Genomic DNA, 13,456 nt, shown 5'->3' on the forward strand with positions numbered 1-13,456 from the left:
GCAGAAACGAACGACTTCCTTACTTTTGCTCCGACTGACCATACTCTGGGAAATTTTCCCAGATTCTCAGTTGAGGATTTTTGCAGCTGGAAGTTACCTCAGAAACCCTGTTCAGTCGTAATTTATTGAGAGAATCGCAAAACGGAAAGCATTTAACACGGAACACAAACAAAACTGGCAAACCAAATGTATTTCCAGACACAGCGAGCATGAATGCTAAATGTGAGACAGTCCGGGGCATGAGCCATAAGGTAATCTCACAACTAACAACAGGGCAATTCCAAACTACTCTTTCAAACATACAGGAGCCTGAGTGCACCACCACTTCCCGGACAATGCTGAAAAGAGAGAAAGAAAGAACATAATAAGAATGGGCCATAAAAAGTGAATTTCACCAATCACAGTCTCGGCTAGATTACCTTTCCCTTCCGATGTCTCCAGGACGGAGATGAATGAAATGGGAGAAATTCAATAACATATGACATCGAAATTCATTGGAACGATTTTTTCATTGGCCAGAAAACCAAATAACGACGAGTCGAGTCACCGTAGTACTTTGTTTCACAACAGCGATGAAATAACAGTCTCCATTCGGTTCCATTAAAATTCAACTCGCCTGGAACGTAAAGCAACAGAAGAGCTGCGGGAGGCGAACACGATCATGACAGCACAGACGCTTCGCCAAATTCGGCACTTTCACACACCACAATTAATTGCCCGGGAAGCAAACCCATTTCGCTTCTGTTTTAAACAGAAACGCAGCAGGAGTCGAAACAGCATTTCAACCAGCTGCGCGATTGGAGAAGGTCAGCAGAAATGGCAGCGGTGGGATTCGAGCCCACGCCTCTGTCAGAGACTGGAGCTTAAATCCAGCGCCTTAGACCGCTCGGCCACACTACCAGCCAGCCACTAGCGCTGCCCATTTTCTTGCACTTCCAATTGTGCTCCTGCAAAACAACAGATGCAAAGTCACGTTAAAAGGGTTCCATGATCCCTCTCCGACTCGCACAGCTGCTGGGATGTGCCCGGCTACAATGACAATTTCGCAGCAGATAATGATACCCATCAATCCAGACAAAAATCAATGGTAAGCTGAGTCGATCTTCTCAGACTCTTTTCAGCTCCAAATGCATCTGTGAGTGCGTGAGAACACACGATCGGTTATGATTTGGTCAAATTACCATGAGCTGCTTGACATGACTGCAATTTCGATTCTTGCATTGATAAATGATTTCACCCATTGCTCGAAACAGGACAACTTTCACGTTTACACGGAACATGAAACACACCGGACTACAGGGAAAATGCACAAAGCTGAGCAGCCCGTGTTCCAAATCATAACGTGCAGCATAGTTTCAGTCACTGTGTCTGTCTTGCAGAATAAGAGTCCCAAAGAATGTTCTCCACCCTAAAACCGGAGGTAGCATTACAATCCGAGAACGACAGATCACATTGCGAGGATGCTCTGACCTCGGAGCCAATTCGAGATGCCACTTTCCTTGCCTTTTTGCCTTAACCGTGCAATTCGCTGCAGAGATGTTCACACCTGGATATGAGCCACATGGATACCAACTGAGTTGGAAACCTGTGTGGGAATCGAAAGGAAGCGACACAATAAAGTTTGATAAATTCCATGGTGCTTTTAAGAAATGCAGTCTCTGTTCACCTCAATCTAAAAGGCAGTTTCTGAACATAGTCAGAGAAGTCAAAAGGGAATTACCTCACCCCACCCCACTCTCCGGAAGAGGTGCTAACTGCCCTTGAGTGCTTTTTGTTCTCGATGTGAAGAGCTCTCACGCCTGAGTCACCTTCACGTCTCTGGTTGCTGAGCGAATCACAAAGAAGGAATTTCACCAGAGCTGCTACTGCCTCACTTCCCCACTCGCCCTCCCCGTTTACATTTTCCTGCTCGTCAGTGATTTAAAGAAATCCAAATGGATGCGATGTCATTCTGTAGCCTCTCTGTCGATTCCTCCGTCTCACTTCCAACGTGGCTTAGATCTCGGGGCGCACCTTAATACTAGCGACGCTGTGAAAGCATAGGTCCAGAGGTTCCTCTGAGAGTGTAATTTCTTTCATTGCTGTTGCTGATTGAATGAGCCACTTCCGTGCGAACTGCTCCAAAACATGATTCAGGACCTCTGGTGCCAACTCTCGTACGTTGAATAACGACAGACAGCTTCCAAATGAGGTCTTTCAGAGACGACTTTGGGGGTACATTTGACAGACAGACTAGTTCAGGAATCCGTGGTGCGCTGTGATACCAGAGCATCAGCTTCTTCCCTGTCTTTGAACCGGGCAAACCTGCGCAAGGAATGCAAATGCGGTGCTGCTTTTCATGGAAGGATCAGAAGGCGGGAACTACACTCTCAAACAGAATGGCATATGATCAGAACCAGGTTGGAGAAAAACTTGACAATGCTTTGCACAGTAATTAAATGGAGTTGCATTACATTTCACTACGAGAGCAGATTTGTTCAAGCACTGAAAGTTGAAGCCATTCTACTTTTCACCTTTCTGTTTCCAATCGCTCGTTGTTTAATGGGACTTGTTTAATTTTGGCTATGTGCTGAGCATGGACGAGATACACCGAAGTATCTGTTTCCACGCGGTGTGCCCTAATAACGTTGTGTTGCTTACACCGGCATTAAAGGATCACTCTTTAGCGGAGCTTGCCGTCGCAGTCTGCGGCACAATCATATAGCCTGTTCGACTGCTCACGGGAACGGTAGCATTGTGAATCGCTGCAGAAACGAACGACTTCCTTACTTTTGCTCCGACTGACCATACTCTGGGAAATTTTCCCAGATTCTCAGTTGAGGATTTTTGCAGCTGGAAGTTACCTCAGAAACCCTGTTCAGTCGTAATTTATTGAGAGAATCGCAAAACGGAAAGCATTTAACACGGAACACAAACAAAACTGGCAAACCAAATGTATTTCCAGACACAGCGAGCATGAATGCTAAATGTGAGACAGTCCGGGGCATGAGCCATAAGGTAATCTCACAACTAACAACAGGGCAATTCCAAACTACTCTTTCAAACATACAGGAGCCTGAGTGCACCACCACTTCCCGGACAATGCTGAAAAGAGAGAAAGAAAGAACATAATAAGAATGGGCCATAAAAAGTGAATTTCACCAATCACAGTCTCGGCTAGATTACCTTTCCCTTCCGATGTCTCCAGGACGGAGATGAATGAAATGGGAGAAATTCAATAACATATGATATCGAAATTCATTGGAACGATTTTTTCATTGGCCAGAAAACCAAATAACGACGAGTCGAGTCACCGTAGTACTTTGTTTCACAACAGCGATGAAATAACAGTCTCCATTCGGTTCCATTAAAATTCAACTCGCCTGGAACGTAAAGCAACAGAAGAGCTGCGGGAGGCGAACACGATCATGACAGCACAGACGCTTCGCCAAATTCGGCACTTTCACACACCACAATTAATTGCCCGGGAAGCAAACCCATTTCGCTTCTGTTTTAAACAGAAACGCAGCAGGAGTCGAAACAGCATTTCAACCAGCTGCGCGATTGGAGAAGGTCAGCAGAAATGGCAGCGGTGGGATTCGAACCCACGCCTCTGTCAGAGACTGGAGCTTAAATCCAGCGCCTTAGACCGCTCGGCCAGACTACCAGCCAGCCACTAGCGCTGCCCATTTTCTTGCACTTCCAATTGTGCTCCTGCAAAACAACAGATGCAAAGTCACGTTAAAAGGGTTCCATGATCCCTCTCCGACTCGCACAGCTGCTGGGATGTGCCCGGCTACAATGACAATTTCGCAGCAGATAATGATACCCATCAATCCAGACAAAAATCAATGGTAAGCTGAGTCGATCTTCTCAGACTCTTTTCAGCTCCAAATGCATCTGTGAGTGCGTGAGAACACACGATCGGTTATGATTTGGTCAAATTACCATGAGCTGCTTGACATGACTGCAATTTCGATTCTTGCATTGATAAATGATTTCACCCATTGCTCGAAACAGGACAACTTTCACGTTTACACGGAACATGAAACACACCGGACTACAGGGAAAATGCACAAAGCTGAGCAGCCCGTGTTCCAAATCATAACGTGCAGCATAGTTTCAGTCACTGTGTCTGTCTTGCAGAATAAGAGTCCCAAAGAATGTTCTCCACCCTAAAACCGGAGGTAGCATTACAATCCGAGAACGACAGATCACATTGCGAGGATGCTCTGACCTCGGAGCCAATTCGAGATGCCACTTTCCTTGCCTTTTTGCCTTAACCGTGCAATTCGCTGCAGAGATGTTCACACCTGGATATGAGCCACATGGATACCAACTGAGTTGGAAACCTGTGTGGGAATCGAAAGGAAGCGACACAATAAAGTTTGATAAATTCCATGGTGCTTTTAAGAAATGCAGTCTCTGTTCACCTCAATCTAAAAGGCAGTTTCTGAACATAGTCAGAGAAGTCAAAAGGGAATTACCTCACCCCACCCCACTCTCCGGAAGAGGTGCTAACTGCCCTTGAGTGCTTTTTGTTCTCGATGTGAAGAGCTCTCACGCCTGAGTCACCTTCACGTCTCTGGTTGCTGAGCGAATCACAAAGAAGGAATTTCACCAGAGCTGCTACTGCCTCACTTCCCCACTCGCCCTCCCCGTTTACATTTTCCTGCTCGTCAGTGATTTAAAGAAATCCAAATGGATGCGATGTCATTCTGTAGCCTCTCTGTCGATTCCTCCGTCTCACTTCCAACGTGGCTTAGATCTCGGGGCGCACCTTAATACTAGCGACGCTGTGAAAGCATAGGTCCAGAGGTTCCTCTGAGAGTGTAATTTCTTTCATTGCTGTTGCTGATTGAATGAGCCACTTCCGTGCGAACTGCTCCAAAACATGATTCAGGACCTGTGGTGCCAACTCTCGTACGTTGAATAACGACAGACAGCTTCCAAATGAGGTCTTTCAGAGACGACTTTGGGGGTACATTTGACAGACAGACTAGTTCAGGAATCCGTGGTGCGCTGTGATACCAGAGCATCAGCTTCTTCCCTGTCTTTGAACCGGGCAAACCTGCGCAAGGAATGCAAATGCGGTGCTGCTTTTCATGGAAGGATCAGAAGGCGGGAACTACACTCTCAAACAGAATGGCATATGATCGGAACCAGGTTGGAGAAAAACTTGACAATGCTTTGCACAGTAATTAAATGGAGTTGCATTACATTTCACTACGAGAGCAGATTTGTTCAAGCACTGAAAGTTGAAGCCATTCTACTTTTCACCTTTCTGTTTCCAATCGCTCGTTGTTTAATGGGACTTGTTTAATTTTGGCTATGTGCTGAGCATGGACGAGATACACCGAAGTATCTGTTTCCACGCGGTGTGCCCTAATAACGTTGTGTTGCTTACACCGGCATTAAAGGATCACTCTTTAGCGGAGCTTGCCGTCGCAGTCTGCGGCACAATCATATAGCCTGTTCGACTGCTCACGGGAACGGTAGCATTGTGAATCGCTGCAGAAACGAACGACTTCCTTACTTTTGCTCCGACTGACCATACTCTGGGAAATTTTCCCAGATTCTCAGTTGAGGATTTTTGCAGCTGGAAGTTACCTCAGAAACCCTGTTCAGTCGTAATTTATTGAGAGAATCGCAAAACGGAAAGCATTTAACACGGAACACAAACAAAACTGGCAAACCAAATGTATTTCCAGACACAGCGAGCATGAATGCAAAATGTGAGACAGTCCGGGGCATGAGCCATAAGGTAATCTCACAACTAACAACAGGGCAATTCCAAACTACTCTTTCAAACATACAGGAGCCTGAGTGCACCACCACTTCCCGGACAATGCTGAAAAGAGAGAAAGAAAGAACATAATAAGAATGGGCCATAAAAAGTGAATTTCACCAATCACAGTCTCGGCTAGATTACCTTTCCCTTCCGATGTCTCCAGGACGGAGATGAATGAAATGGGAGAAATTCAATAACATATGACATCGAAATTCATTGGAACGATTTTTTCATTGGCCAGAAAACCAAATAACGACGAGTCGAGTCACCGTAGTACTTTGTTTCACAACAGCGATGAAATAACAGTCTCCATTCGGTTCCATTAAAATTCAACTCGCCTGGAACGTAAAGCAACAGAAGAGCTGCGGGAGGCGAACACGATCATGACAGCACAGACGCTTCGCCAAATTCGGCACTTTCACACACCACAATTAATTGCCCGGGAAGCAAACCCATTTCGCTTCTGTTTTAAACAGAAACGCAGCAGGAGTCGAAACAGCATTTCAACCAGCTGCGCGATTGGAGAAGGTCAGCAGAAATGGCAGCGGTGGGATTCGAACCCACGCCTCTGTCAGAGACTGGAGCTTAAATCCAGCGCCTTAGACCGCTCGGCCAGACTACCAGCCAGCCACTGGCGCTGCCCATTTTCTTGCACTTCCAATTGTGCTCCTGCAAAACAACAGATGCAAAGTCACGTTAAAAGGGTTCCATGATCCCTCTCCGACTCGCACAGCTGCTGGGATGTGCCCGGCTACAATGACAATTTCGCAGCAGATAATGATACCCATCAATCCAGACAAAAATCAATGGTAAGCTGAGTCGATCTTCTCAGACTCTTTTCAGCTCCAAATGCATCTGTGAGTGCGTGAGAACACACGATCGGTTATGATTTGGTCAAATTACCATGAGCTGCTTGACATGACTGCAATTTCGATTCTTGCATTGATAAATGATTTCACCCATTGCTCGAAACAGGACAACTTTCACGTTTACACGGAACATGAAACACACCGGACTACAGGGAAAATGCACAAAGCTGAGCAGCCCGTGTTCCAAATCATAACGTGCAGCATAGTTTCAGTCACTGTGTCTGTCTTGCAGAATAAGAGTCCCAAAGAATGTTCTCCACCCTAAAACCGGAGGTAGCATTACAATCCGAGAACGACAGATCACATTGCGAGGATGCTCTGACCTCGGAGCCAATTCGAGATGCCACTTTCCTTGCCTTTTTGCCTTAACCGTGCAATTCGCTGCAGAGATGTTCACACCTGGATATGAGCCACATGGATACCAACTGAGTTGGAAACCTGTGTGGGAATCGAAAGGAAGCGACACAATAAAGTTTGATAAATTCCATGGTGCTTTTAAGAAATGCAGTCTCTGTTCACCTCAATCTAAAAGGCAGTTTCTGAACATAGTCAGAGAAGTCAAAAGGGAATTACCTCACCCCACCCCACTCTCCGGAAGAGGTGCTAACTGCCCTTGAGTGCTTTTTGTTCTCGATGTGAAGAGCTCTCACGCCTGAGTCACCTTCACGTCTCTGGTTGCTGAGCGAATCACAAAGAAGGAATTTCACCAGAGCTGCTACTGCCTCACTTCCCCACTCGCCCTCCCCGTTTACATTTTCCTGCTCGTCAGTGATTTAAAGAAATCCAAATGGATGCGATGTCATTCTGTAGCCTCTCTGTCGATTCCTCCGTCTCACTTCCAACGTGGCTTAGATCTCGGGGCGCACCTTAATACTAGCGACGCTGTGAAAGCATAGGTCCAGAGGTTCCTCTGAGAGTGTAATTTCTTTCATTGCTGTTGCTGATTGAATGAGCCACTTCCGTGCGAACTGCTCCAAAACATGATTCAGGACCTCTGGTGCCAACTCTCGTACGTTGAATAACGACAGACAGCTTCCAAATGAGGTCTTTCAGAGACGACTTTGGGGGTACATTTGACAGACAGACTAGTTCAGGAATCCGTGGTGCGCTGTGATACCAGAGCATCAGCTTCTTCCCTGTCTTTGAACCGGGCAAACCTGCGCAAGGAATGCAAATGCGGTGCTGCTTTTCATGGAAGGATCAGAAGGCGGGAACTACACTCTCAAACAGAATGGCATATGATCAGAACCAGGTTGGAGAAAAACTTGACAATGCTTTGCACAGTAATTAAATGGAGTTGCATTACATTTCACTACGAGAGCAGATTTGTTCAAGCACTGAAAGTTGAAGCCATTCTACTTTTCACCTTTCTGTTTCCAATCTTTCGTTGTTTAATGGGACTTGTTTAATTTTGGCTATGTGCTGAGCATGGACGAGATACACCGAAGTATCTGTTTCCACGCGGTGTGCCCTAATAACGTTGTGTTGCTTACACCGGCATTAAAGGATCACTCTTTAGCGGAGCTTGCCGTCGCAGTCTGCGGCACAATCATATAGCCTGTTCGACTGCTCACGGGAACGGTAGCATTGTGAATCGCTGCAGAAACGAACGACTTCCTTACTTTTGCTCCGACTGACCATACTCTGGGAAATTTTCCCAGATTCTCAGTTGAGGATTTTTGCAGCTGGAAGTTACCTCAGAAACCCTGTTCAGTCGTAATTTATTGAGAGAATCGCAAAACGGAAAGCATTTAACACGGAACACAAACAAAACTGGCAAACCAAATGTATTTCCAGACACAGCGAGCATGAATGCTAAATGTGAGACAGTCCGGGGCATGAGCCATAAGGTAATCTCACAACTAACAACAGGGCAATTCCAAACTACTCTTTCAAACATACAGGAGCCTGAGTGCACCACCACTTCCCGGACAATGCTGAAAAGAGAGAAAGAAAGAACATAATAAGAATGGGCCATAAAAAGTGAATTTCACCAATCACAGTCTCGGCTAGATTACCTTTCCCTTCCGATGTCTCCAGGACGGAGATGAATGAAATGGGAGAAATTCAATAACATATGACATCGAAATTCATTGGAACGATTTTTTCATTGGCCAGAAAACCAAATAACGACGAGTCGAGTCACCGTAGTACTTTGTTTCACAACAGCGATGAAATAACAGTCTCCATTCGGTTCCATTAAAATTCAACTCGCCTGGAACGTAAAGCAACAGAAGAGCTGCGGGAGGCGAACACGATCATGACAGCACAGACGCTTCGCCAAATTCGGCACTTTCACACACCACAATTAATTGCCCGGGAAGCAAACCCATTTCGCTTCTGTTTTAAACAGAAACGCAGCAGGAGTCGAAACAGCATTTCAACCAGCTGCGCGATTGGAGAAGGTCAGCAGAAATGGCAGCGGTGGGATTCGAACCCACGCCTCTGTCAGAGACTGGAGCTTAAATCCAGCGCCTTAGACCGCTCGGCCACACTACCAGCCAGCCACGACTGCTGCCCATTTTCTTGCACTTCCAATTGTGCTCCTGCAAAACAACAGATGCAAAGTCACGTTAAAAGGGTTCCATGATCCCTCTCCGACTCGCACAGCTGCTGGGATGTGCCCGGCTACAATGACAATTTCGCAGCAGATAATGATACCCATCAATCCAGACAAAAATCAATGGTAAGCTGAGTCGATCTTCTCAGACTCTTTTCAGCTCCAAATGCATCTGTGAGTGCGTGAGAACACACGATCGGTTATGATTTGGTCAAATTACCATGAGCTGCTTGACATGACTGCAATTTCGATTCTTGCATTGATAAATGATTTCACCCATTGCTCGAAACAGGACAACTTTCACGTTTACACGGAACATGAAACACACCGGACTACAGGGAAAATGCACAAAGCTGAGCAGCCCGTGTTCCAAATCATAACGTGCAGCATAGTTTCAGTCACTGTGTCTGTCTTGCAGAATAAGAGTCCCAAAGAATGTTCTCCACCCTAAAACCGGAGGTAGCATTACAATCCGAGAACGACAGATCACATTGCGAGGATGCTCTGACCTCGGAGCCAATTCGAGATGCCACTTTCCTTGCCTTTTTGCCTTAACCGTGCAATTCGCTGCAGAGATGTTCACACCTGGATATGAGCCACATGGATACCAACTGAGTTGGAAACCTGTGTGGGAATCGAAAGGAAGCGACACAATAAAGTTTGATAAATTCCACGGTGCTTTTAAGAAATGCAGTCTCTGTTCACCTCAATCTAAAAGGCAGTTTCTGAACATAGTCAGAGAAGTCAAAAGGGAATTACCTCACCCCACCCCACTCTCCGGAAGAGGTGCTAACTGCCCTTGAGTGCTTTTTGTTCTCGATGTGAAGAGCTCTCACGCCTGAGTCACCTTCACGTCTCTGGTTGCTGAGCGAATCACAAAGAAGGAATTTCACCAGAGCTGCTACTGCCTCACTTCCCCACTCGCCCTCCCCGTTTACATTTTCCTGCTCGTCAGTGATTTAAAGAAATCCAAATGGATGCGATGTCATTCTGTAGCCTCTCTGTCGATTCCTCCGTCTCACTTCCAACGTGGCTTAGATCTCGGGGCGCACCTTAATACTAGCGACGCTGTGAAAGCATAGGTCCAGAGGTTCCTCTGAGAGTGTAATTTCTTTCATTGCTGTTGCTGATTGAATGAGCCACTTCCGTGCGAACTGCTCCAAAACATGATTCAGGACCTCTGGTGCCAACTCTCGTACGTTGAATAACGACAGACAGCTTCCAAATGAGGTCTTTCAGAGACGACTTTGGGGGTACATTTGACAGACAGACTAGTTCAGGAATCCGTGGTGCGCTGTGATACCAGAGCATCAGCTTCTTCCCTGTCTTTGAACCGGGCAAACCTGCGCAAGGAATGCAAATGCGGTGCTGCTTTTCATGGAAGGATCAGAAGGCGGGAACTACACTCTCAAACAGAATGGCATATGATCAGAACCAGGTTGGAGAAAAACTTGACAATGCTTTGCACAGTAATTAAATGGAGTTGCATTACATTTCACTACGAGAGCAGATTTGTTCAAGCACTGAAAGTTGAAGCCATTCTACTTTTCACCTTTCTGTTTCCAATCTTTCGTTGTTTAATGGGACTTGTTTAATTTTGGCTATGTGCTGAGCATGGACGAGATACACCGAAGTATCTGTTTCCACGCGGTGTGCCCTAATAACGTTGTGTTGCTTACACCGGCATTAAAGGATCACTCTTTAGCGGAGCTTGCCGTCGCAGTCTGCGGCACAATCATATAGCCTGTTCGACTGCTCACGGGAACGGTAGCATTGTGAATCGCTGCAGAAACGAACGACTTCCTTACTTTTGCTCCGACTGACCATACTCTGGGAAATTTTCCCAGATTCTCAGTTGAGGATTTTTGCAGCTGGAAGTTACCTCAGAAAACCTGTTCAGTCGTAATTTATTGAGAGAATCGCAAAACGGAAAGCATTTAACACGGAACACAAACAAAACTGGCAAACCAAATGTATTTCCAGACACAGCGAGCATGAATGCTAAATGTGAGACAGTCCGGGGCATGAGCCATAAGGTAATCTCACAACTAACAACAGGGCAATTCCAAACTACTCTTTCAAACATACAGGAGCCTGAGTGCACCACCACTTCCCGGACAATGCTGAAAAGAGAGAAAGAAAGAACATAATAAGAATGGGCCATAAAAAGTGAATTTCACCAATCACAGTCTCGGCTAGATTACCTTTCCCTTCCGATGTCTCCAGGACGGAGATGAATGAAATGGGAGAAATTCAATAACATATGACATCGAAATTCATTGGAACGATTTTTTCATTGGCCAGAAAACCAAATAACGACGAGTCGAGTCACCGTAGTACTTTGTTTCACAACAGCGATGAAATAACAGTCTCCATTCGGTTCCATTAAAATTCAACTCGCCTGGAACGTAAAGCAACAGAAGAGCTGCGGGAGGCGAACACGATCATGACAGCACAGACGCTTCGCCAAATTCGGCACTTTCACACACCACAATTAATTGCCCGGGAAGCAAACCCATTTCGCTTCTGTTTTAAACAGAAACGCAGCAGGAGTCGAAACAGCATTTCAACCAGCTGCGCGATTGGAGAAGGTCAGCAGAAATGGCAGCGGTGGGATTCGAACCCACGCCTCTGTCAGAGACTGGAGCTTAAATCCAGCGCCTTAGACCGCTCGGCCACACTACCAGCCAGCCACGACTGCTGCCCATTTTCTTGCACTTCCAATTGTGCTCCTGCAAAACAACAGATGCAAAGTCACGTTAAAAGGGTTCCATGATCCCTCTCCGACTCGCACAGCTGCTGGGATGTGCCCGGCTACAATGACAATTTCGCAGCAGATAATGATACCCATCAATCCAGACAAAAATCAATGGTAAGCTGAGTCGATCTTCTCAGACTCTTTTCAGCTCCAAATGCATCTGTGAGTGCGTGAGAACACACGATCGGTTATGATTTGGTCAAATTACCATGAGCTGCTTGACATGACTGCAATTTCGATTCTTGCATTGATAAATGATTTCACCCATTGCTCGAAACAGGACAACTTTCACGTTTACACGGAACATGAAACACACCGGACTACAGGGAAAATGCACAAAGCTGAGCAGCCCGTGTTCCAAATCATAACGTGCAGCATAGTTTCAGTCACTGTGTCTGTCTTGCAGAATAAGAGTCCCAAAGAATGTTCTCCACCCTAAAACCGGAGGTAGCATTACAATCCGAGAACGACAGATCACATTGCGAGGATGCTCTGACCTCGGAGCCAATTCGAGATGCCACTTTCCTTGCCTTTTTGCCTTAACCGTGCAATTCGCTGCAGAGATGTTCACACCTGGATATGAGCCACATGGATACCAACTGAGTTGGAAACCTGTGTGGGAATCGAAAGGAAGCGACACAATAAAGTTTGATAAATTCCACGGTGCTTTTAAGAAATGCAGTCTCTGTTCACCTCAATCTAAAAGGCAGTTTCTGAACATAGTCAGAGAAGTCAAAAGGGAATTACCTCACCCCACCCCACTCTCCGGAAGAGGTGCTAACTGCCCTTGAGTGCTTTTTGTTCTCGATGTGAAGAGCTCTCACGCCTGAGTCACCTTCACGTCTCTGGTTGCTGAGCGAATCACAAAGAAGGAATTTCACCAGAGCTGCTACTGCCTCACTTCCCCACTCGCCCTCCCCGTTTACATTTTCCTGCTCGTCAGTGATTTAAAGAAATCCAAATGGATGCGATGTCATTCTGTAGCCTCTCTGTCGATTCCTCCGTCTCACTTCCAACGTGGCTTAGATCTCGGGGCGCACCTTAATACTAGCGACGCTGTGAAAGCATAGGTCCAGAGGTTCCTCTGAGAGTGTAATTTCTTTCATTGCTGTTGCTGATTGAATGAGCCACTTCCGTGCGAACTGCTCCAAAACATGATTCAGGACCTCTGGTGCCAACTCTCGTACGTTGAATAACGACAGACAGCTTCCAAATGAGGTCTTTCAGAGACGACTTTGGGGGTACATTTGACAGACAGACTAGTTCAGGAATCCGTGGTGCGCTGTGATACCAGAGCATCAGCTTCTTCCCTGTCTTTGAACCGGGCAAACCTGCGCAAGGAATGCAAATGCGGTGCTGCTTTTCATGGAAGGATCAGAAGGCGGGAACTACACTCTCAAACAGAATGGCATATGATCAGAACCAGGTTGGAGAAAAACTTGACAATGCTTTGCACAGTAATTAAATGGAGTTGCATTACATTTCACTACGAGAGCAGA

General features: G+C 46.2%; 5 non-coding genes across 5 annotated transcripts; all 5 read right to left on the bottom strand.

The window, feature by feature from the left end:
- Positions 1–817: 817 nt before the first annotated feature.
- Positions 818–900, bottom strand: trnal-uaa (transfer RNA leucine (anticodon UAA)). Its single transcript has one exon. It is a non-coding gene; the product is annotated as a tRNA-Leu (tRNA).
- Positions 901–3,563: 2,663 nt separating this feature from the next.
- trnal-uaa (transfer RNA leucine (anticodon UAA)) lies at positions 3,564–3,646 on the bottom strand. Its single transcript has one exon. It is a non-coding gene; the product is annotated as a tRNA-Leu (tRNA).
- A 2,663-nt stretch (positions 3,647–6,309) lies between these two features.
- trnal-uaa (transfer RNA leucine (anticodon UAA)) lies at positions 6,310–6,392 on the bottom strand. Its single transcript has one exon. It is a non-coding gene; the product is annotated as a tRNA-Leu (tRNA).
- A 2,663-nt stretch (positions 6,393–9,055) lies between these two features.
- On the bottom strand, positions 9,056–9,138 carry trnal-uaa (transfer RNA leucine (anticodon UAA)). The gene has a single exon. It is a non-coding gene; the product is annotated as a tRNA-Leu (tRNA).
- Positions 9,139–11,801: 2,663 nt separating this feature from the next.
- Positions 11,802–11,884, bottom strand: trnal-uaa (transfer RNA leucine (anticodon UAA)). Its single transcript has one exon. It is a non-coding gene; the product is annotated as a tRNA-Leu (tRNA).
- Between the last annotated feature and the right edge of the window lie 1,572 nt (positions 11,885–13,456).

This window comes from Chiloscyllium punctatum, chromosome 41 (assembly GCF_047496795.1).
Source record: "Chiloscyllium punctatum isolate Juve2018m chromosome 41, sChiPun1.3, whole genome shotgun sequence".
Classification (NCBI taxonomy): Eukaryota; Metazoa; Chordata; class Chondrichthyes; order Orectolobiformes; family Hemiscylliidae; genus Chiloscyllium; species Chiloscyllium punctatum.